Below are 21,750 nucleotides of genomic sequence, written 5' to 3'. Positions count from 1 at the left end.
GTTGATTAGGAAATGTCCAGAACCTCCGCAGTACAGGCAGAGATTGGCCTGTCGTCGCCGTAATTTCTCAGCAGGGGATAGGGTACCCCGTACTAGTCCAATCTGCATCGGTTCTCCTTCAGCAGCAGGAGCAGGTGGAGATTTAAGCACAGGTGCAGGTGAGGGTGGAACCCTGGGGAGCATCCAGGAAGGCCGGTACGTACCAGTCTTTTCAGACCTTCGCTCCCGCAGGCGGCGATCAAGCTGAATGGCCAGCTTAATAAGATCCTCCAGGGTGGCCGGGGCATCAACTCTGGCTAATTCGTCCTTAAGGACTTCAGATAGACCAAGCCTATACTGGTATTTGAGGGCTGCCTCATTCCAGCCGGTATCTGCCGACCACTTGCGGAAGTCCACAGAATAGTCCTCCACTGGGCGTCGCCCCTGTTGGAGGCTATGAAGGGCAGTTTCTGCAGTCGTCACACGTTGAGGGTCATCATATAATTGTGCCATGGCATCCAGGAACGTGGAGACTGAGTTAATCACCGGGCTTTTCTGCTCTAATAAATGGTGAGCCCAAGACTGGGGGTCTTCTGAGTAGAGATATGATAAACCCCACCTTCACGAACTCCAGGGAGAAAGTCCTGGGCTGGAGGGCAAAATATAACTGGCAGGCGTTCTGGAATGCCCTAAACTTCCATCGATCCCCCGAGAAGCGTTCGGGGACTGGAACTCTGGGTTCTGGAACTGGCATGACCACCGAGGAGGCCAATGCGGGGTGTTCTTGGGCTGAAGCAGCTGAAGCAGAGGGTGCAGCAGGTGGATTCTGGACGCTTGGTGTAGCAGATACTGCAAGGTTCTGTAGGCGACCCTCTAATTGAAAGTATCCGTCTTGCAGATTCTTCACTGCTTGGGTAAGGCCGGCGACCTGCTGGCACAGAGCCTCTAGCGGGGAAGCACCTCTTTCAGCCTCAGACATAGTGGCTGGATTATGCTGTCACGAACCTGGTTGGAGGCTGAGGTGACGAGAGGGCTCCCCTTGCGGCTGAGTGCAGAGCACCCCTGGAGATGGTGACAGAGGGTGCTGTGCCCAAAGGTGCACGGGTTGCCTGCAGGTGTAGCTGTGTCAGGACTCGGATCCGCAGTAGGAAAGACAGTCACTTGGATCACTGGAAGTGCAGGCAGGTTAGTGCAAATCAAGGTCAGAAGCCAGGCCGAGGGTCAAACACGGGTAGTCAGGAGCAGGCAGGGAGAAGTCCGTAAGGCAAGCCGGGTTCAGAGCAGGAGAAAGCCAGAGCAGGTCAAGGATAGCCGGGTCGGTAACAGGTAGTCAATCAAGCAGGAGTTTCAAGGCACAAGGCAAACAGGTACTAGCTGAAGATAATCCAGCAATGAATGGCAGCCAGTGCTGAGTTTATATAGGAAGTGGGTGTTGATAATTGGCCCTAATTAGGACGTCCCGCATGGCTGTTTTGGAATTAGCATATATGTCATTTCCTGACAGTCCTGCGCGGCCATTTTGGAAATTTTAAACTTTGCCATTCTTTATCAAGTTCTTCCCTGACAATAATAAATAAATAAAGTGCTGCAGTGTTATATGTGAAAAATTGTGATAAATAAATACTATAGATAGATAAATAAATAAATAAATAAGTTCTCCAGATCAAATATATATCTAAAGTCCCAATATTATGTGCTGAAATGTGCAGTCAGCCACGTTACTCTTTGAAGGTGCTGTAGTGCCAAACAATCCAAAAAGAAAAAGTGCTATCAGTTTGTGGTCCTTTTGGTGCTTGTGGTATTCCCAAATATATAGAAGCCTAAAAGGAAGGTAGGTGAGACGGTGATTCTGTGCTTATCTCTTACTTGGCTGTGCTCAGTGCGGTGATGCAGTGCCCCTATTGGAATTGCACTCACTGCAATGCTTTCCCCTGTGAAGGGGAAGCAAGCTTTGCACAGCAGTATAGATGATCCAGGTGATCCTGCGGCTATCCCTCTAAAGACTCCAGCCAGTCTATGGTTCTGGTACTGGTCCTGGTATGTATGGATGCCTCCACGCTACACTCAAACCCTTCCCAATGTTTCTGGGGTGCCTCATATGGTGCCCCACATAAAGGAAAATAGACCATCCATAGTGTAGTAACTTCAATATACGTCACTCCATCACTTCCGCTAGAGTGGTTCCGCATCCATACCCGGACATCCGGTCCGCATGCTAACCAGCGGCTCGCGGCTTACACCATAAAACTAATACTGTGAGTGGATATTTATTTTTATTAAATATATATTGAAGTATTTATTTATCACTATTTTTCACATTTTTAACACTGCAGCACTTTATTTATTTATTATATTTTTGTATTTTATCAAACAAAGGAGAAATTCACCATTTCACAGGTTTTGATATCACTTAATTATTTATTCTTTTATTCATTTAATATACCATTGTGGCACTGAGCATGAGAGCACTTTAAAGTTATAATATATTGTATGCTGTGTATGTATAAGTGTGTTTTATATATATATATATATATATATATATATATATATATATATGTTTGCCATATGTTACACCATTAGCACCCTAAATATTTATCTATAACAGATATTACATCACACACTAGTGTCAAATATATTACGTCCTGGATCAAATTTACCTAAAATATTAGTACCCAGTTATATTATTTACGCCTAGGAAAGAAACCAGGCTTTAAAAGCAATCTAGTGTGCTGGCCAAAACCACCTCTAGAGGGAGTCTATTCCATATTTTCAGTCTTACTGTGAAGAAAACTTTCAGTTTTTGGAAAAAAAATCTCTTTTTTCTCTAGACGGGAAGAGTGCCCCCTTTTCCTCTGTGATGACCCCAAATTGAATAACTCAACACCAAGTTCACCATATGGGCCCTTTATGTATTTATACGTTAATCATTTCCCCCCTTAATCTCCTCTTCTCAAGAGAGAATACATTCAGTTCCTCTAATCTTTCCTCATAGCTAAGCTCCTCCATGCCTCTTATCAGTTTGGTTGCCCTTCTCTGCACTTTCTCCAGTTCCCCGATATCCTTTTTAAAAACGGGTGCCCAAAACAGAACTGCATATTCCAGATAAGGTCTTACTAATTTGTAAAGGGGCAAAATTATATCTCTCTCTCTGGAGTCCATGAATCTCTTCATGCAAGAAAGGACTTTGCTTGCTTTGGAAACCCCAGTTTGGCATTGCATGCAACTATTAGGCTTATGATCTTCCAGAACACCCAGATCCTTCTCCACTATGGATTCCCCCAGATTTACTCCCCTAGTATGTATGATGCATGCATATTCTTAGCCCCAAGTGCATAACTTTACATTTATCAACATTATACCTCATTTTCAAATAGTTGCCCAATGAAACAGTGCATTAAGGTTGGCTTGTAAGTTGGAGACATCCTGTAAGGAAGTTATTCCACTGCAAAGCTTGGTGTCATCTGCAAATACTGAAATGGTACTTTTAATCCCAGACCCTATATCATTTGTAAAACTATTAAAAATTAAGGGTCCCAACACTGAACCTTGGGGTACTCCACTGATAACCTTACACCATTACAGTAAGCATCATTAACCACTACTCTCTGAATTCTATCTTTTAGCCAATTTTCTATCCATTTACAAACTGATCTTTCCAAGCCTGTAGACTTTACCTTACACATTATCCGTGTGTGGGGAACTGTGTCAAACGCTTTTGCAAAATCCAAGTATACCACATCCACAGCCACCCCTCTATCCAAGGTTTAATCTATCTAAAAGAAATCAAGTTTGTTTTACAATTTCTGTCTTTTACGAATCCATGATGTCTGTTGCTTAAAATATTTTTTTCCAGCAAGTGCCCAACTTAGGGCCAGTGTATTTTGTCTTTCCTCCTGGGAGACTAATGATTAGGGTTTAAGGGGGCCCTAGAGAGCAAATATTGAATCTACATGTTGTTTGGCTTGTATCAGTTAAGCTATTTCAAATTTTCTAGTACTAATAACTGTGGTATGTTTGGGTGAATAGCATCCGGGTTCAGTTAGAATATTCACTTTTCATTGTCAGGGTTACATGTAGGTCAGGGAGAGATGTAAGTAAACAACAGGATTGGTACTTATCTCAGGCTGAGAAACCACATAGGATCCTGTTCAGTAATCGTAGTAGCTCAATGAGATTGAGGGGCTTTTGTGGGGCTCACGCCATGATGTTGGCCAAGATAGGCAAATGGAGCTCTCATTGTAGATGGGATTGACGGCGTTGTCTTTGGTCTTGAGGTTCCATGGGTTCTTCCCTGGGTGGAGCGGGTCTTTTGCTGGTGGGTCAGAATTCTGTGCACCAATTAGGAACTTCCATCAGTGGGATATTGAGGATGTCGCAGAAATGTGGTAGATCTTCCAGGACTCTTAGAGATGACGTTCTGCCTTGGGAAGTTCCTGAAAGACAGAAGGGGATCCTCCACCTGTAATGGATTCTGTATGTGCACAGGGTTTCTAGAAGGGGTCAAAGGTCCCTGCAGTGCTGGAGTGTGATCGCTGAGAGATCCTGGTAAATTCAGATGTCGTTACTGCCTTGTGTGAGCTTGATTCTGTTGTGGGCCTTTCTCAGAAATGTCTCCTTTAATCGAAAGTCCACTAGGCAGCATACTACATCACAGGGAGGATCTGATTCTCTGCCTTTTGGTTGGGGGGCTCTGTGGATATGTTCCACCTCTATAGGGGTAGTTATCCAGATTTTCTATGTGGCAATTCAGGTCATGAAACTGTAGCATGTGGGTATTTACCCTTAGGTGCATACCTTTCAGTGCTGTTCCATGGTGTGCAGCTGTCTTTTATACATCCTGCAGTCTGCCTGCCAGTGTGTGGATGTCATGTCGGAGGTCCAAGCTCGTGTCCTTAATGTATGTTGCTATCGCCTATAGATCACTGATGTTCAGCTGTTGTAGCTGTAGTCCTGGGCCCGCTGGTGAGGGTGAGGGAAGCTGAGGGGTGTTAGATTCAGCCATATTGGTGGGTGGCGCGGCCCCTTGAGAGGACGCTGCCATCTTCCCGGATTGGGTGTTGAAAATCCCCGGGATGTTCTGGCTTAGGTGACCAGTGGCGTTTCTGGGGGAGTGGGACCGAGTGGCTAAGGTGCTATAGGATGCAGTCCCCATTGTAGCAGGTCACAAAGCACATTGAATGCCTCAGGTGGAGTTAGATTGCTGTCTCTGCCGGCGGGAGATCTCAAGTTAAGAGCCCATTTTCTATCGAGGCCAAACCATGCCCCCCTGATTGTACTGAAGTTGGTCCATTGATTGACTTCAGTACAACTAGCCTGTCTGAGTTTCTGCATGTGATTACTGCCGGCAGCTATAGCCACAATCAGTTACCGTTGTGTTCTGCCAAAAGGTAAGGCCACTAAATGGTTTCAGAAAAGAAAATCGCATCATATATGGCTTGTCTAGGTTAAAGTGATTGTAAAGTCACTATGTAACTTTACATGTATCCCCTCCAAGTATTCTGCCATTAACAACAGTGTATTTATTTATTTATTTTTTTTATGAAAAGGGTAAATACCTTTTCTCACACTGCAGCTGTGCGGTTACATGATCACTGGCCCCAATTAAGCGGGAGGGGCTGAGATTCCCCTGTGACTTCAGCCGGCCAACGCAGGAGATCTCAGTATTAAGCCTTTTTTTAAAAAAACAAATACAAAGTAGTGAATGGCAGGACAATCAGGTGGGATACATGTATATTTGCAGCTGAATAGCAGCTGCAGGGATTAGTAGGAGAGCTACTTTCATGCTGACAGGGAGGGAGGAGGAGAGACTGTAAGAGCAGAGCAGCGGATGACGGAGAGACGTAAACTAACCACGGTAATAATGAATCTGCAGCCATTAAATTCTCTCTGGTCAGTACAGACAGGGGAACACAGGAACTGGCAGGATCAACCCGGTTTGTTACAAGATAGGAAAGGGAAAATTACAGCATGCCTTAAAGGAACAGGATCTAAGTTTTTTTTTTTTTAAAGGGTTACAACCACTTTAAATAAAAGTGCTAGATGCAATACTTCTACCCAGAAAAAAGTAATTAAACATGCTGATACACCATTACTGTAAAGGAGAATTGTTAGTTTGCATGGACTTTAGCTGAAAATTATGTGTAGGTTAGAAATGGGTTAACCTACTGCCCAGCAAAACAAACTAAATAAAAAATGATCTGGGAAGGAAAAGATCAAACACAGAAAAGCTTTTTATTTTAGTGATTTCCTTGGTTAATATTGAGCCTCAATTCTTGCCTGTTAAAATGTGATACATGAACCCTAAAGTGATGGAAAACCCTTATAATGGAGACTCAGACAACAATCTAAAACTATCAGAGTCTCAGTAGCTTCCCTTATTGTAGCCTAAATGATGGTCAATAAGTTCAGTTTGTGTCTATATACAGTATAAAGTGTGTCCACATTTGCCTTAGACACAAATGTTTTCAGACTCTGCAATGTACAATGAACAATGTACCTACGAACATCCTGTACTGATCTTGGCTGTTGTTCATTCTCTAAGCTTAGGCACATTCACTTAGAATATTTGGAAACATTTGTTTTGTAAAATTGCACTTTTAAAATGAATCGTGCCCTACTTCTGAATTAGAAGCATTGCCAGTTACAGTGCCACAAACAGGGTAATCCTCTCTAGATTGGGGTGTTTTCACAAAGCCAACATCTTACAGGAACAACTGGGTTGGTGTTCTTTCAAAAGAAAATTTTCAGACATGTCACACCTCATTTTTTATCCATAGCATCCTATCACACAGCAGGAGCGGGCGTTTGAAGGCGGTAACCCCCTCCAAAGTGTCCTGTTAAAGAATCTGCGGGGGTTTCTCCTGTCTATTTTTTTGGGACCTTTCACCTTTTTGCTCTATAGCTAGCCAAACTGGGTAAATTTGTTCTTGTCAGCCCGGAAATGTTAATGTAGCAAAATTTAACAGATTCCACCATTAATGATAAGCACTTTGGTTGGAATAATATTTTCCAATATTGTATCAAATCATTCACAACAACTGTGACCTTATTATACAAAAAGTAACTGCAACTAATAAGATGCATTCACTATTTGCCCAAAATGATCAGATTTGGCCTATTAGTTTCAGACTTTTGAGGAGCATAATGGTCAGTCCACAATGACAGGCCACAAAATCTTGTTTTTTAACTGTCCAGCTTGAATTGTAAAAAAAAAATGGAACATTTCTACTGGCCAACGTGGTCATAAAACTAGACACAGACCCATAAACCTAGTCAAACAACCGCCCAATATCCCTCCTTAACTTAGATGTGAAAATCCTTAGTAAAATACTGGCAACCAGGCTCATTTAGATTTTGGGGACATTGGTACATAAAGACCAAGTTGGGTTGGTCCAATCCTGGTGCGCAGGTGACAACATTCAGCCATACAGCTCATCCACCTTGCAAAAACTCTCTCCATGCTATTGCCCCTTGATATGCGCAAGGCCTTCTACACCATTTTGTGGGTCAATATGCTTTTTGCCCTCTGACAGTGGGGCTTTAGTGAGGCATTTCTGTTTTGGGCGTCTGTCCTTTACACGCAACCTTCTGCTACTCTGAAATACACGGGCTTCACTTCCAACCCATTCAATGCGGCACACGGAAAGGGTATCCCCATATCCCCCATCCTATTTATTTTGGCCCTGGAGCTCTCAAAGCACACCCCGATGCCAGGGAACATCATAAACCACTACTCCTTGCTGACTACATTCTCCTGTTTCTTTCTTTCCCTCATGTTACCTTTTCTAATCTTTTTGCGGTCCTGAAGGCTATCTCACACCTCCATGTCAATGAATTTAAATCTAAAGCCCTTGATTTCTTCCCTCGGAACAATTTGCCCAAATACAGGAAAATGTTAGCTTTTCCTGGCCCTCCTTCTTACTGTACCTTGGTGTTTGGCCGACGTTATCATATGACTTGCTGTACTACCCGCCCTTGTTTAAAGACTTACTGTAGCAACCCTCCTGACCTCCGGAACATCCTTGTAGATTTCTTGGTTTGGCAGAATCCATGCTGTACGCATGACATATTTGCCAAAACTCCTCTACTTTTTTGAGTTCTTCCAATGCCAATAATATAAATCGAGCAATGCAAGGTGTTCCGCTTTATATGGCATCATTGCTGGCCCAGACTCTGCCTCATCTTGTATCGCTATAGGCTCGCGGGTGGCTTAGCGGTGCCCAACCTTAAACTCTGTTACACTGCTGCCCAAATTACCTCCCCTCATCTCCCTTCATGCAGGTGCTGAAAATGCCCATTTGGGGTTATCCAGACATAATAGAATTCTCCCCTCTTCAATTGTGTACAGTTTTCACAAAAGAGCATTTTAAAACATCAGATCAATATTACGTATAGATACAGAAGATCAAAAGCATGGGAATCCTACTGGATCTCAGTGGCGTACCTAGAGCATTTGGCACCCGGGGCGGATCCTATATCTTGCACCCCCACCAACTTTAAAATGTAAAAAAAATTAGTAATGTTTTCAAGAATATTTATTACACAAATTTCACAGCCCCCCTATCACAGTGCCCTTTGTAGTCTGCCCCCTGTCCCTCTAATCACAGTTCCCCCTTTTGCACTCTCTGCCTCCCCTGCACAATCCTACCTTTGGCATAAACAGATAGCTAATACTACTGTATTATCAATGTGTTTAAGTTTGAGTGAGAGATTGGAGACATGCTAAAATTGATGGTCAGAGACTGCGGACATGGTACAGGAGATAGTCAGAGACTGAGGACATGATACAAGAGGATGGTCAGAGACTGAGCACATGGTACAGGAGATGGTCAGAGACAGAGGACATAATACAGGAGATGGTCAGAGACTACAGACATGATACAGGAGATGGTCAGGGACTACAGACACGATACAAAAAATGGTCAGAGACTGCAGACATGATCCAAGAGATGGTCAGAGACTGAGGACACGATACGAGAGATGGTCAGAGATTATGGACCTAATACAAGAGAAATCAGAGACTGAGGACATGATACAAGAGATGGTCAGAGACTGAGGGCATGATACAAGAGATGGTCAGTGACTGAGGACATGATACAAGAGATGGTCAGTGACTGAGGACATGATACAGGAGATGGTCAGAGACTGCAGACATGATACAGGAGATGGCCAGAGACTAAAGACATGATACAGGAGATGATCAGAGAATGCAGACATGATACAGGAGATGGTCAGAGACTACAGACATGATGCAAGAGATGGTCAGAGACTGCGTACGTGATACAAGAGATGATCGGAGACTGCGGACATGAAACAGTAGATGGTCAGACACTGCAGATGTGATACGAGAGATGGTCAGAGACTTCAGACGTGATACAAGAGATGATCCGAGACTGCGGACATGATCCAAGAGATGGTCAGAGACTGAGGACAGGATACAAGAGATGGTCAGAGACTTCAGACATGATGCAAGAGATGGTCAGAGACTGCGGACATGATCCAAGAGATGGTCAGAGACTGAGGACATGTTACAAGACATGGTCAGAGACTGAGGACATGATCCAAGAGATGATCAGAGAATGAGGACATGATCCAAGAGATGATTAGAGACTGAGGACATGATCCAAGAGATGGTCAAAGACTGAGGACATGATACAGGAGATGATCAGAGACTGAGGACATGATACAAGAGATGGTCAGAGACTGAGGACATTGTACAAGAGATGGTCAGAGACTGCGGACATAATACAAAAGAAGGTCAGAGACTGCACACATGATAGAGCACTAGGGGGGCCGGAGAGGACAGGACAAGCAGAGAGCACTGGAGGAGCTGAAGGGCGGGGGGGGGACTGGAGAGAATTAGGAGGGGTTTGAAAAGCATTGCAGGGGGGTTGGAAGGCGCGGAGGGTGGAGAGCAGTGGGAGGGACAGGGAAAACCAGGGGGATGGAGAGCACGGGGGGAGGGGGGAAATGGAAATCACTGAGGGAGGAGCCAGGGAGCCAAGGGGAGTGGAGAGCACTGGGGGAGCCAGAGAGCCTAGGGGGGAGATGAAAAGCACTGTGGGGAGCTGAAGAGTACCGGGGTGGGCTAAAGAGCACGAGGGGCTAAAGAGTAGAGTTGAGCGGACACCTGGATGTCCGTGTTCGGCGGGTTCGGCCGAACTTGAAAAAAAAGTCCGGGTCCATGTCCCGGACTATTGCCGAACTTTTCCCGGACACCGAACCCCATTGAAGTCAATGGGGACCCGAACTTTCGTGCACTAAAATGGCTCTAAAACACCAATGCAAAGGGCTAGAGTGCTGCAAATGGCAGCAAAACATAGTTAAGAGCATGGCAAGTGCTCCGCAAACAAATGTGGATAGGGAAATAACTTAAAACAACCAAAAAAAAAACAGAAATATAAAACAATGTTCTTCATCTCTGAAGTACGAGGCCCATATGGAGTAGGAGGGAGGTTGAGGTGGTGGTGGATGTGGCGGTGTCATAGGCGTGCACACAGGGTGTGCCGGGTGTACCTGGGCACACCCTAATCACCTAGGGCACATTAGCATTATCGCTCTGTTTGCCAGTGAGGAGATGGGAAAGATCTCCCTCGGACCTGCTCTATTTCACTTTGCCAGCAGGGAGAGTAATGTATCGGGGCCATGTACATGTAGGCAAACACATGCATGTGTATATAAACTTGGGGGTGCACACCCTAATGCAATAGGCTGCGCACACCTATGGGCGGTGTAGGTGGAAGCGGCGGTGGAGGAGGACCAGGGCCGGATTAAGAGCATCATGGGCTTGGTGCTGAGGATTTTGAAGGGCCTTAAGGGCCGTGCCTTGGCATGCACCCAGAGGAGGAAGGGTGCAGCCATGCATGCCTAATTCAACATGGGATGCTGTCTCTGAAGCCCATAAACACATCCATGCATCGGCAACTGTCCCTCCTTGTCCCGCCTTCGTGCTGTGTGGGGAGATTCTGAGGGAGCTGCCTGGGGAAGCGAGCATAGAAGCCAGACTTCTGTGTTTACAAGTGACAGAAGAGCGGTAACAGTGAATATGGCCAACCCGGGGCCTATATTAAGGTAGGGGTCTGGAGCTGCAGCTCCAATAGCCCCTATGTTAATCTGGCCCTGAGGAGGACGAGGTAGCCAACACTGCTTTTTTTCAGAAATTTTAAATGAGGGTACACCCCAAAAGAGTGAGAAAGAGCAAAAATAGAACAATGGCTGGGTAAGGTCGGTATCCATCGCTATTCAACACAAGGTACGGAAAAGTCCCGTGGGATCCATGCCTGGTTCATTTTAATGAACGTGAGCTTGTCCACATTGTCTCTGGACAGGCGGCTGCGCTTGTCTGTGATAACGCCCCCAGCCGTGCTAAATACCCGTTCAGATAATACACTGGCTGCAGGGCACGCCAGCACCTCCAAGGCGTAAAGGGCAAGCTCAGGCCATGTGCCCAATTTGGAGACCCAGAAGTTGAAGGGGGCAGACCCGTCATTCACTACATGTAGGCGTGTGCACACATACTGCTCCACCATGTTGGTGAAATGCTGCCTCCTGCTAAGACGTTCCATATGAGCTGCTGGTGCTGCTGTTTGTTGTGGCGTGCTGACAAAGCTTTTCCACATTTTGGCCATGCTAACCCTGCCTTCTGAGGTGCTGGCGGTGCCCTGGTTGCGTTGGCGACCTCTTCCTCCTCCTCCTCCTCCTCTGCCTTGTGCTTCCACTGTGGCCCCGCTGTCAGGTGGGAATGCCAGCAGCATCGCGTCTACCAGCGTGCGCTTGTACTCGTGCATCTTGCGTTCGCGCTCCAGTGAGTGAATTAAGGACGGTACGTTGTCCTTGTAACGGGGATCCAGCAGCGTGGCCACCCAGTAATCAGCACAAGTTAGAATGTGGGCAACTCGGTGGTCGTTGTGGAGACACTGCAGCATGTAATCGCTCATGTGTGCCAGGCTGCCCAGAGGCAACGAAAGGCTGTTCTCTGTGGGAGGTGTATCGTCTGTGTCCTCTGTATACCCCCAGCCACGCACCAGTAATGGCCATGAGCTGGCCTGGGTGCCACCCTGCTGTGAACATGGTTCCATCTCCTCCTCCATCTCCTCCTCCTCATCCTCCAGAACTGTGCCCCTGCTGGACAATTGTGTCCCTGGCGTTTGTGTGTGCAGGAACCCACCCTCGGAGCCCCTTGCGAATGACTGCCCTGAAAGCCTTGGAAATGTTACCTCTTCATCCTCCTCCTCCTCCTCCTCATCCTGTGCCACATCCTCTTCCATCATCGCCCGAATTGTTTTTTCAAGGAGGCATAGAAGTGGGATAGTTAAGCTGAGAACGGCATCATCGGCACTGGCCATGTTGGTGGAGTACTCAAAACAGCGCAACAAGGCACACATGTCTCGCATGGAGGCCCAGTTATTGGTGGTGAAGTGGTGCTGTTCCGCAGAGCGACTCACACGTGCGTGCTGCAGCTGAAACTCCACTATGGCCTGCTGCTGTTCGCACAGTCTTTCCAGCATGTGCAAGGTGGAGTTCCACCTTGTGGGCACGTCACATATGAGGCGGTGAGCGTGAAGGCCGAAGTTACGCTGCAGCACTGACAGGCGAGCAGCAGCAGGGTGAGAACGCCGAAAGTGCGCACAGACGGCCCACACTTTCTGCAGCAGCTCTGACATATCGGGGTAATTTTTAAGGAACCTCTGCACCACCAAATTCAGCACATGTGCCAGGCAAGGGATGTGCGTCAAACCGGCAAGGCCCAGAGCTGCTATGAGATTTCGCCCGTTATCGCACACCACCAGGCCGGGCTTGAGGCTCGCTGGCAGCAACCACTCATTTGTCTGCTGTTCCATGCTCCTCCACAACTCCTGCGCGGTGTGTGGTTTGTCCCCCAAACAGGCAAGTTTTAAAACTGCCTGCTGTCGTTTACCCCTGGCCGTGCTGAAGTTGTTACGCTGACCAGATGAGGAGGCGGTAAAGGATGAGGAAGCGGAGTAGGAGGAGTTAGGAACAGGAGGCAAACTGAAGCACCCTGCAATCCTCGGTAGTGGAAGGACATGCGCCAAATTGCTATCCGCCTCAGGCCCATCTGCCACTGCATTTACCTAGTGTGCCATTAGGGAGATATAACGCCCCTGACCGTGCTTACTGGTCCACGTATCGGTAGTTAGGTGGACCTTGGCACAGATGGCGTTGCGCAGTGCACACCTGATTTTTTCCCCCACTTGGTTGTGCAGGGAAGGGATGGCTTGCCTGGAAAAGTAGTGGCGGCTGGGCACGACGTACTGTGGGACAGCCACCGACATAAGTTTTTTAAAACTGTGCGTCTCCACCAGACGGAATGACAGTATTTCAAAGGCCAAGAATTTTGAAATGCTGGCATTCAGGGCCAGGGATCGCGGGTGGGTAGGGGGGTACTTCCTCTTCCTCTCAAGTGTTTGGGAGATGGAAAGCTGAACGCTTCCACGGGACATTGTGGAGATGGTTGGTGACCCAGGTGGTGGTGTTGCTGACAGATCGTCTGTTTGCGGGGTGGCAGGTGCCGGTATCACTACAGATGTGGATGGAGCGGCCGAGACTGCAGCAGAAGAGGAAGCAGGATGAGCCAGAGACGTTTCTTGGTTTTGAAGGTGTCTACTCCACTGCAGCTCGTGCTTTGCACTTAGATGCCTGATCATGCAGGTTGTTCTCAGGTTGAGAAGGTTTATGCCTCGCTTCAGGCTCTGATTGCACAGGGTGCAAACCACTCGTGTCCTGTCATCAGCACATTTTCTAAAGAACTTCCACGCTAGAGAACTCCTTTGAGCTGGCTTTGGTACGCTCGTTCCCTTGCTGCGTTGGGCAGTAGCAGGCGTAGTGTTTAGGGCACGGCCGCTCCGCTTCTGCACCCTGCTCCCTCTTCTGCTGTGCTGGTGGCTCTGTGCCACCACCGCCTCTTCCTCCAAACTACTCAGGTCACCTGCATGACCTTCATTCCATGTGGGGTCGAGGACCTCATCGTCCTCCACATCATCTTCCACCCAGTCTTCACCTCTGCCCTCCTTGTCGGTCTCCACAATTCTGAACGCCGCAGCAGTTGGCACCTGCATTTCGTCATCATCGGAGACGTGCTGCGATGGTCCTTGCATGTACTCATCTTGAGAAATAAGTGGTTGGGCATCGCTGCACTCAATCTCTTCCACTTCTGGGGCAGGGCTAGGTGGATGGCCCTAGGATACCCTGCTGACAGAGTCATCAAAAAGAAGAAGAGACTGCTGTATGGCTTGGGGCTCAGACTGCTTGCCTGATTTGCAAGGGGGTGAGGTGAAAGACGGTTGGACATCGGCTGCAGGTGCCAACTCTGACCTTTCTGCAGTAGACTGGGTGGGAGACAATGTGAAGGAACTGGAGGCACTGTCAGCAGCAAACCAATCTACTATCGCCTCTACTTCTTCTGGCCTCATCACTTCTAGAGGCGTATGATGCCCTACCAAATACTGATGCAGGTTCTGTCGCCTACTCACACTTGAGGAAGGTGTTTCACTTGTGCGTGTAGCTGGCACAGATCGACCACGTCCTCTCCTTGCAACAGGAGCTCTACCAGCAGCACCACGACCCAGGCCACGGCCCCTATTTGACGGTCTCCTCATATTTCTGTAATTTATGATCTTGCCGTAGAAAGGTGTTTATTGAATAGCTGAACAAAACAACAACAGTACCGGGTGTATCTCACAGTCAAATATGCAAACTATGCCGCAATGTAATGTTTTTTACCCCAAAAGGGTGTATATTGAATAGCGGAATAGGAAAAAGGATAAAAAACGGTGTATCTCACACGTACAAACACAGACTAGGCCCCGATTACAATTTTTTGTACCCTAAAGGGAGGATGAGGAAGAGGAGTAGGAGGAGTTGGGAACAGGAGGCAAAGTGAAGCGCCCTGCGATCCTTGGCGGTGAAAGGAGATGCGCCAAACAAATTTAAAAGGTGTATCTCACACGTACCGATACAGACTATGCCGTAATTTAATTTTTTACACTCCAAAAGGGTGTATATTGAATAGCGGAATAGGAAAATTTTTATAATACGGTGTATCTCACACGTACAAACACAGACTAGGCCCCGATTACAATTTTTTGTACCCTAAAGGCAGGATGAGGAAGAAGAGTAGGAGGAGTTGGGAACAGGAGGAAAACTGAAGCGCCCTGCAATCCTCGGCGGTAGAAGGAGATGCGCCAAACAAATTTATAAAGGTGTATCTCACATGTACCGATACAGACTATCCCGCAATTAAATTTTTTACACTCAAACAGGGTGTATATTGAATAGCGGAATAGGACAAATTTTACAAAACGGTGTATCTCACACGTACAAACACAAACTAGGCCCCGATTACAATTTTTTGTACCCTAAAGGCAGGATGAGGAAGAGGAGTAGGAGGAGTTGGGAACAGGAGGCAAACTGAAGCGCCCTGCAATCTTCGGCGGTAGAAGGAGATGCGCCAAACAAATTTAAAAAGGTGTATCTCACATGTACCGATACAGACTATCCTGCAATTTAATTTTTTACACTCAAACAGGGTGTATATTGAATAGCGGAATAGGACAAATTTTACAAAACGGTGTATCTCACATGTACAAGCACAAACTAGGCCCCGATTACAATTTTTTGTACCCTAAAGGCAGGATGAGGAGTAGGAGGAGTTCGGAACAGGCAATAGGCAGACTGAAGCACCCTCAAATCCTCGGCAGTATGAGATGAACCCCAAAAATTGGAAAGGTGTATCTCACACGTACCAACACAGACTATCCCGCAATTTAATTGTTTATACCCAAAGGTTTTGATTGAATAACGGAATAGAAAATATTATCAGAAAAAGTGTATGTATCTCACACGTACAGAACCAGACAGGGCCCCAATTACTATTTTTTGTACCCCCAAAGGCAGGATGAGGAGTAGGAGGAGTTCGGAACAGGCAGCACCCTCAAATCCTCGGAAGTATGAGATGCACCCCAAAAATTGGAAAGGTGTATCTCACACGTACCGACACAGACTATCCCGCAATTTAATTGTTTATACCCAAAGGTTTTTATTGAATAGCGGAATAGAAAATATTATCAAAAAAAGGTGTATGTATCTCACATGTACAGAACCAGACCAGGCCCCAATTACTATTTTTTGTACCCCCAAAGGCAGGATGAGGAGTAGGAGGAGTTCAGAACAGGCAGCACCCTCAAATCCTCGGAAGTATGAGATGCACCCCAAAAATTGGAAAGGTGTATCTCACACGTACCAACACAGACTATCCCGCAATTTAATTGTTTATACCCAAAGGTTTTTATTGAATAGCGGAATAGAAAATATGATATAAAATTGGTGTGATTTATCAATAGCACATGTGAACAGCAGTGTCTTATATCAGTCAGCTCTGCTGCAGGCTATGGAGGGGAAAAAAAATTCCCCTTTTAAGTTTGTAATTTTTAACTAGATTAGTACAGACTATGCCACAATTCAATTTTTTTAACCCAAGGGTGTATATTGAATAGTGGAATAGAAAAAAGTGTATAACTTTTGAAATCACTCAATAATAGCACATGTGAACACAGCAGTGTATTATCACAGCCAGCACAGCAGCACTGAAGGAAAAACGCTGCACACAGTGACTGATAGAAAAGACCTTTCTCCCTCCTCCTCAGTGGGCAAAAAGATTGTGTTCACTGCACCCCACACACAGCAAAATCGATGTGGACCACTGACACCTGCCTATCTCCAGCCTCTCCCTAAAAGGATTGATAAGATCGAACCCCCCCCCCCCACACAGCCAAATCGATTGTAGAACACTGACCCTAAAAATCAGCAGCCTCGCCCTAAAATGCCCTACAACTCGCCCTGCCTAAAACACTCCGACCTGTCCCTCAATTCTATCCGGACACAAATGATTTTTGCCTGTCTGTCCCTAATCAGCAGCCAGCACGATGTGTGCTCTGTCCCTGAACTACAGCATAATGACGCAGCGGAGCTGGGTCTCGAACTTATAAAGACTTGGTCACATGCTTCAGATGGCCAATCACAGCTACTAATACATTTGTAAGCATGGCTAGGATAGCTTAAGGCACACCAGTTAAACGCTTGTTGATTGGCTGTTGAAAGTCCGCCATGAAAAGCACGCCAATGCATACAAAACAAAATAAAATGACCAAACACGGATTTTTACCCGAATATACAGTAAAGTTTTCGGGTCCGTGTTCGGGTAACAAAAATCCAATTATTCGGTACGAACACGAATAATACAGTCCGTGTTCGCTCAACCCTACTAAAGAGCACTGGGGGGGGGGGCTAAGGAGCACTGGGGGGGTTAAGAGCACAGGGGGGTTAAGAGAAGGGGGGCTGCATATAGATGAATTGATCTTTCCATATTCCTCCTGCATATGCCTGCAGGAGGGGGAGGAGCATCAGCCATTCAGCGGCTGCAGGAGGAATACGGAAAGATGAATTCCTCTACATGCAGCTGTCCCATCCCCTCTCCTATCCAGTCACACACACGAGGCTGCTCACCTTCTTCCCGCCGTCCGCCGCCCCCATGAGCAGTGGGACTGAAGGAGCTGCCACTGCAGCTGCCTTCACACTGAGATGTGGGCCAGCCTGACACCCCCCCTAATGCGTGGCCCCCGGGGCGGGCCGCCCCCCCCCCCCGCACCCCTGTTGGTACGCCACTGCTGGATCTTCACCTTAAAAACACTGCAAAAAATGTATTATTTTTTTTTAAGTAAACATACAACCACATTTTATTCAGATACATTCTAAGACTCTGATCTTGGAGTTCCATACCACCATGCTAAACATCAAATTAAACTTGCTGGCTTCTGCAAACTCCAAACATTTCTGCCAAATTCTGTAGTATGAGCTATTAGATGACTTTCTGGCTTAAAATAGTGTCTGGATTACTTTGTGAGAACATTCTAATTCCTCCAGCCTTTTCCGCTCAACTTCCAAGCCCTCACATTCAGGATCTCTGAATGTGGGTGGATAAAGTCCCCTGAGACAGAAGGTTGTGCATCTTCGGGAGAACTAATGGGTCGCCAAGAGACAGATGGGTCAAAAGTGTGAACCAAGGCCTCATCGGCCAATGGAGAATCACTGCCAGGATGGTCACTTCCTCCTCTGTTAGGCACTGAAGGAATCTCAGAATCAGTTGAGTTGGAGGGAACGCGTAGCCCATTTGGAAGGACCAAGGTTGGACTAAGGCATCTCCTCCCGCTGACTTCAGGGCAGGGCATCTTGTGAAAAATTGAGGTGTCTTCATGTTCTGTGGGATGAAAATTGGTCTAACTGGGGATTGCCCCACTGATGACAAATCCACTGGAACACCCCATCGTCCAGAGACCACTCTTTGTTGTTGATGAATTCCCTGGACAGGTGATCCCCTAGATAATACTGGGGGGCTGGTAAATAGGCCACTCTGAGGTTGACAAGGTTCTTCTTTGCCCATTCTAAAATCATGGCTACCTCGAGGGAGAATGACCTGTTGTGGGTTCCCGCTTGGTTCTGGACATAGGCCACTGCTGCCCTGTTGTTCATTCGTAACAGGAGGGAGCTGCCTTTAAGAAGACGTGCCAAGTGTGATATAGCCTTCCAGGCCGCCCTCAGTTCTAAGATGTTGGAGACTACATCTTCTGAGTCAAACTGCCATCTTCCTTGAATGAACTGATCTTTGTAGTGAGTGCCCCAACCCAACTGACTTGCGCCAGATGTAAGAGTGATCTACGAGATGGGGCCAAGATGACAGTGATTCTGAAGGTTTGGAGGCCTCATCCACCACCACAGGCTTCATAGACATCCTGATCAGTATCTTCTAAGAAAGGGACATCCTCCTCCACTGTGATAGAAACCCCTGTTGAAAACCACTGAGATGCCACTTCACTATCGGGATGCATGAGGAAAAAGATCCCAGGAGACTCAGACAATCCGATGCTGACATGAACTTGCTCGCCAGTGCCCTTTTTACTTTCTTCATGATTATAAGGATTTTCTCTGGAGGGAGCAATACTGCTTTCCTCTTGGTGTCGAATAATGCCCCTAAATAGATAATTCTCTAAGCTGGGATGAGCTGGCTCTTTTTATAATTTATTAACCATCCGTATTTCGTCAGTGTGCCCATGACCTGTTGTAAATGGATCTTCAAGACTTCCTTGTCTTGAGACAGGACTAAAATGCCATCCAGATAGTTTAAAACATGGACCCCCTTCTCCCGGTAGGAGCCAGGATTGCCACCAACACTTTTGTGAAGGTTCTGGGGACTGCTGAAATGCCGAAGGGCAAGCACTGGAACTGTAGGTGAAGTTCCCCTATCCTGAACCTTAGGAATGATTGGAAGTTGCGATATATCGGTATATGCAGCTATGGATCTTGGAGGTCTATACAGACCATCCAATCTTCCGGTTGTACAGCTAGGATAACCATGCCGAGGGACTCCATCATGAAATGTTCGAGATGGGTAAACCTGTTAAACCGCTTCAGGTCTAGTACTGGTCTCTATCCTCCAGAATTTTTTCGGACCAAAAAGACTGGAGAATAAAATCCGAAGAATCTTTCCGATTCTGGAACCGGTACCACTGCTTGACGAACCAGCTTCTGAACATATTGCAGAAGGATCTCTCGCTTTTCTTTGGAGTTTGGAATCCCAGTAGACAGAAAAGAAGAGCGGCACAGTTGGTGCTTGAACCTCCAAAAATGCCCCTGAAGGATTGTGGAAGTGACCCAATGGTCCGAACGGGTTTCCTCCCAAACTTGGGCGAATGCCCTGAGACAGGCACCCACTGGCCTGGCTTGGGTGGGTAAGAAGTCAAAAGGACTTCTGATTCTCGTGTACAGGGGTTGTAGCCTTCTGCTTTCCCATTTTCAAAAAGGTGGCTTGGGAGCCCTTCCAGCCTCTTCTATATTCTCTCCCTGGACGATATGTTCTGGCATCCCTGGCCTTCTTCTGAAATCCCGCTCTTGTTGCAAATTTCTTCCTCTTAATCCTATCCTGAGGGATCAGGTCGCTCTTGGTCCCTGTAACCCTACTAATTGTGGTATCCAGCTTTTCGCCAAATAGGGCTTTCCCGTCGTAGGGTATGAGGCACCACGTTTGCTTGGAGGAGGGATCCGCCGACCATGGTTTTAACCAAAGTGCTCTTCTAGCAGTGACTGAATATAACATGGCTCTGGCGGAACATATTAAGGTATCTATGGATGCCTCAGCTTTAAAAATCTGATGCCAACTTTAACTCATCTGGAGCCTTTATAATCTCGTCAGAATTAATGCCCTGTCTGAGAGCCAATTCAATGTTATCGGCCCAGGCTTGTGCTGCCCTGGATACCGAGGTTAGAGCTACTGCCGTACGGCAAGCTCCCCCGGTTGCTTGATTGGCCTTCTTTAGATCCAAGTCAATTATTCGGTCTAGGACATCCCTGAAAGACACTTCATCCTCCAAGGACAGCGTTGTGTTCCTGGTCAGCCTCACGTGTCCACCAATGGCATGGAATCAAATAGTTGGGCATCTGACTCTGCCAGAGGATATAATTTATTGAAACGATTAAAGGTAATCGGCCTATTCTCCACCTTCTGCCACTCATCCGTCACAACATCCCTTATCTCTTCCATCTTTCTTCTTAAGGTGGGGGAAGTATTTCCTGGATTTGGCAGGGGGTTTAGGTGTCTCCTCCCACTGTATCGCGTCTTTCACCGCCACCACCAAGAAAGGGTCTTATAGATCAATATCATGAATCCACTCCTGACGAAGTGGCGATTGAGTCCACGAAACAGGTTGAGTCTACGATGCTCCGATATAGTTCATTACTCCCTTATTATTTGATTTATTGATACTATGATTATATTTTACTACTGTATGATTTTTTTTGACAAACTTACCTTGTTGGTTTTATGAATGTGAAATTGGGGACTCCTCTACTAGCCTATGTAATTGATTATGCATACTCCATATGTCATGTTTTATACCTGTATGTACAATAAATGTGTGACCTTTCCTGCCAGCCTAGCCATGTCCCTCATTTAAAGTCCCAACCCTTCTTCTTTTTGCATTCGATTAGGGATGGAGGGGAAAGGCCAATCCCACCGTGCGCTTCATTTAAAGTCCCAAACCTCCCCCCTTGTATTATCTGCAGTGTATATTAGATAGCCCGTGGGACGGTCATGCCTACGGCGTTTTCCATTCCCACAGTGCTTCCATTCTTACATCACCATGACGCTGGGCCCACAGTGCGGGGCGGCTCTGGGCTGATGCGGGGCACCATGTATCTGAGTCTGGGGCCTACTTTTTGGTACTTGTTTCAGACATCTTACTCCTGCTTTCTTATCCTCATGTCTTTGCCAATTTCCCTATCTATATATTTTTTATAGACTTTTTATTACACATCCACTCCTGATGAAGTGGCGACTTGGGTCCACGAAACGAGTTGAGGTTGTGATGTTGTAATATACCAAACTACTCTACTATTACTTGGAATTTATGTCCGCTGATGTTATGAACGCATTCAACGACTCTACTACTTCTTGGAATTTTGCCCCGTTGTTTTTTATACATTTGAATTTGGGGACTACTTACCAGCTGTATTACCATGGAGGTGAGTTTCTTTCTTTATCTGTCATGTCTGTATATCTGTATGTACTAATAAATGTGCCATTTTTTCCCTGTCAGCCTTGTCATGTCTCTCACTCAAAGTCTCAACCCTTCTTTTATTATACAATATAAATGGTGGTACATCTGCTTACATCTGACAAACCACAGGGATTATAGTCTGAGTCTG

The sequence above is a fragment of the Pelophylax lessonae genome (genome assembly GCF_965119305.1).
Source record: "Pelophylax lessonae genome assembly, chromosome: 4".
Classification (NCBI taxonomy): Eukaryota; Metazoa; Chordata; class Amphibia; order Anura; family Ranidae; genus Pelophylax; species Pelophylax lessonae.
The sequence above is the reverse complement of the archived record's forward strand: the minus strand, read 5'-3'. Positions refer to the sequence as shown.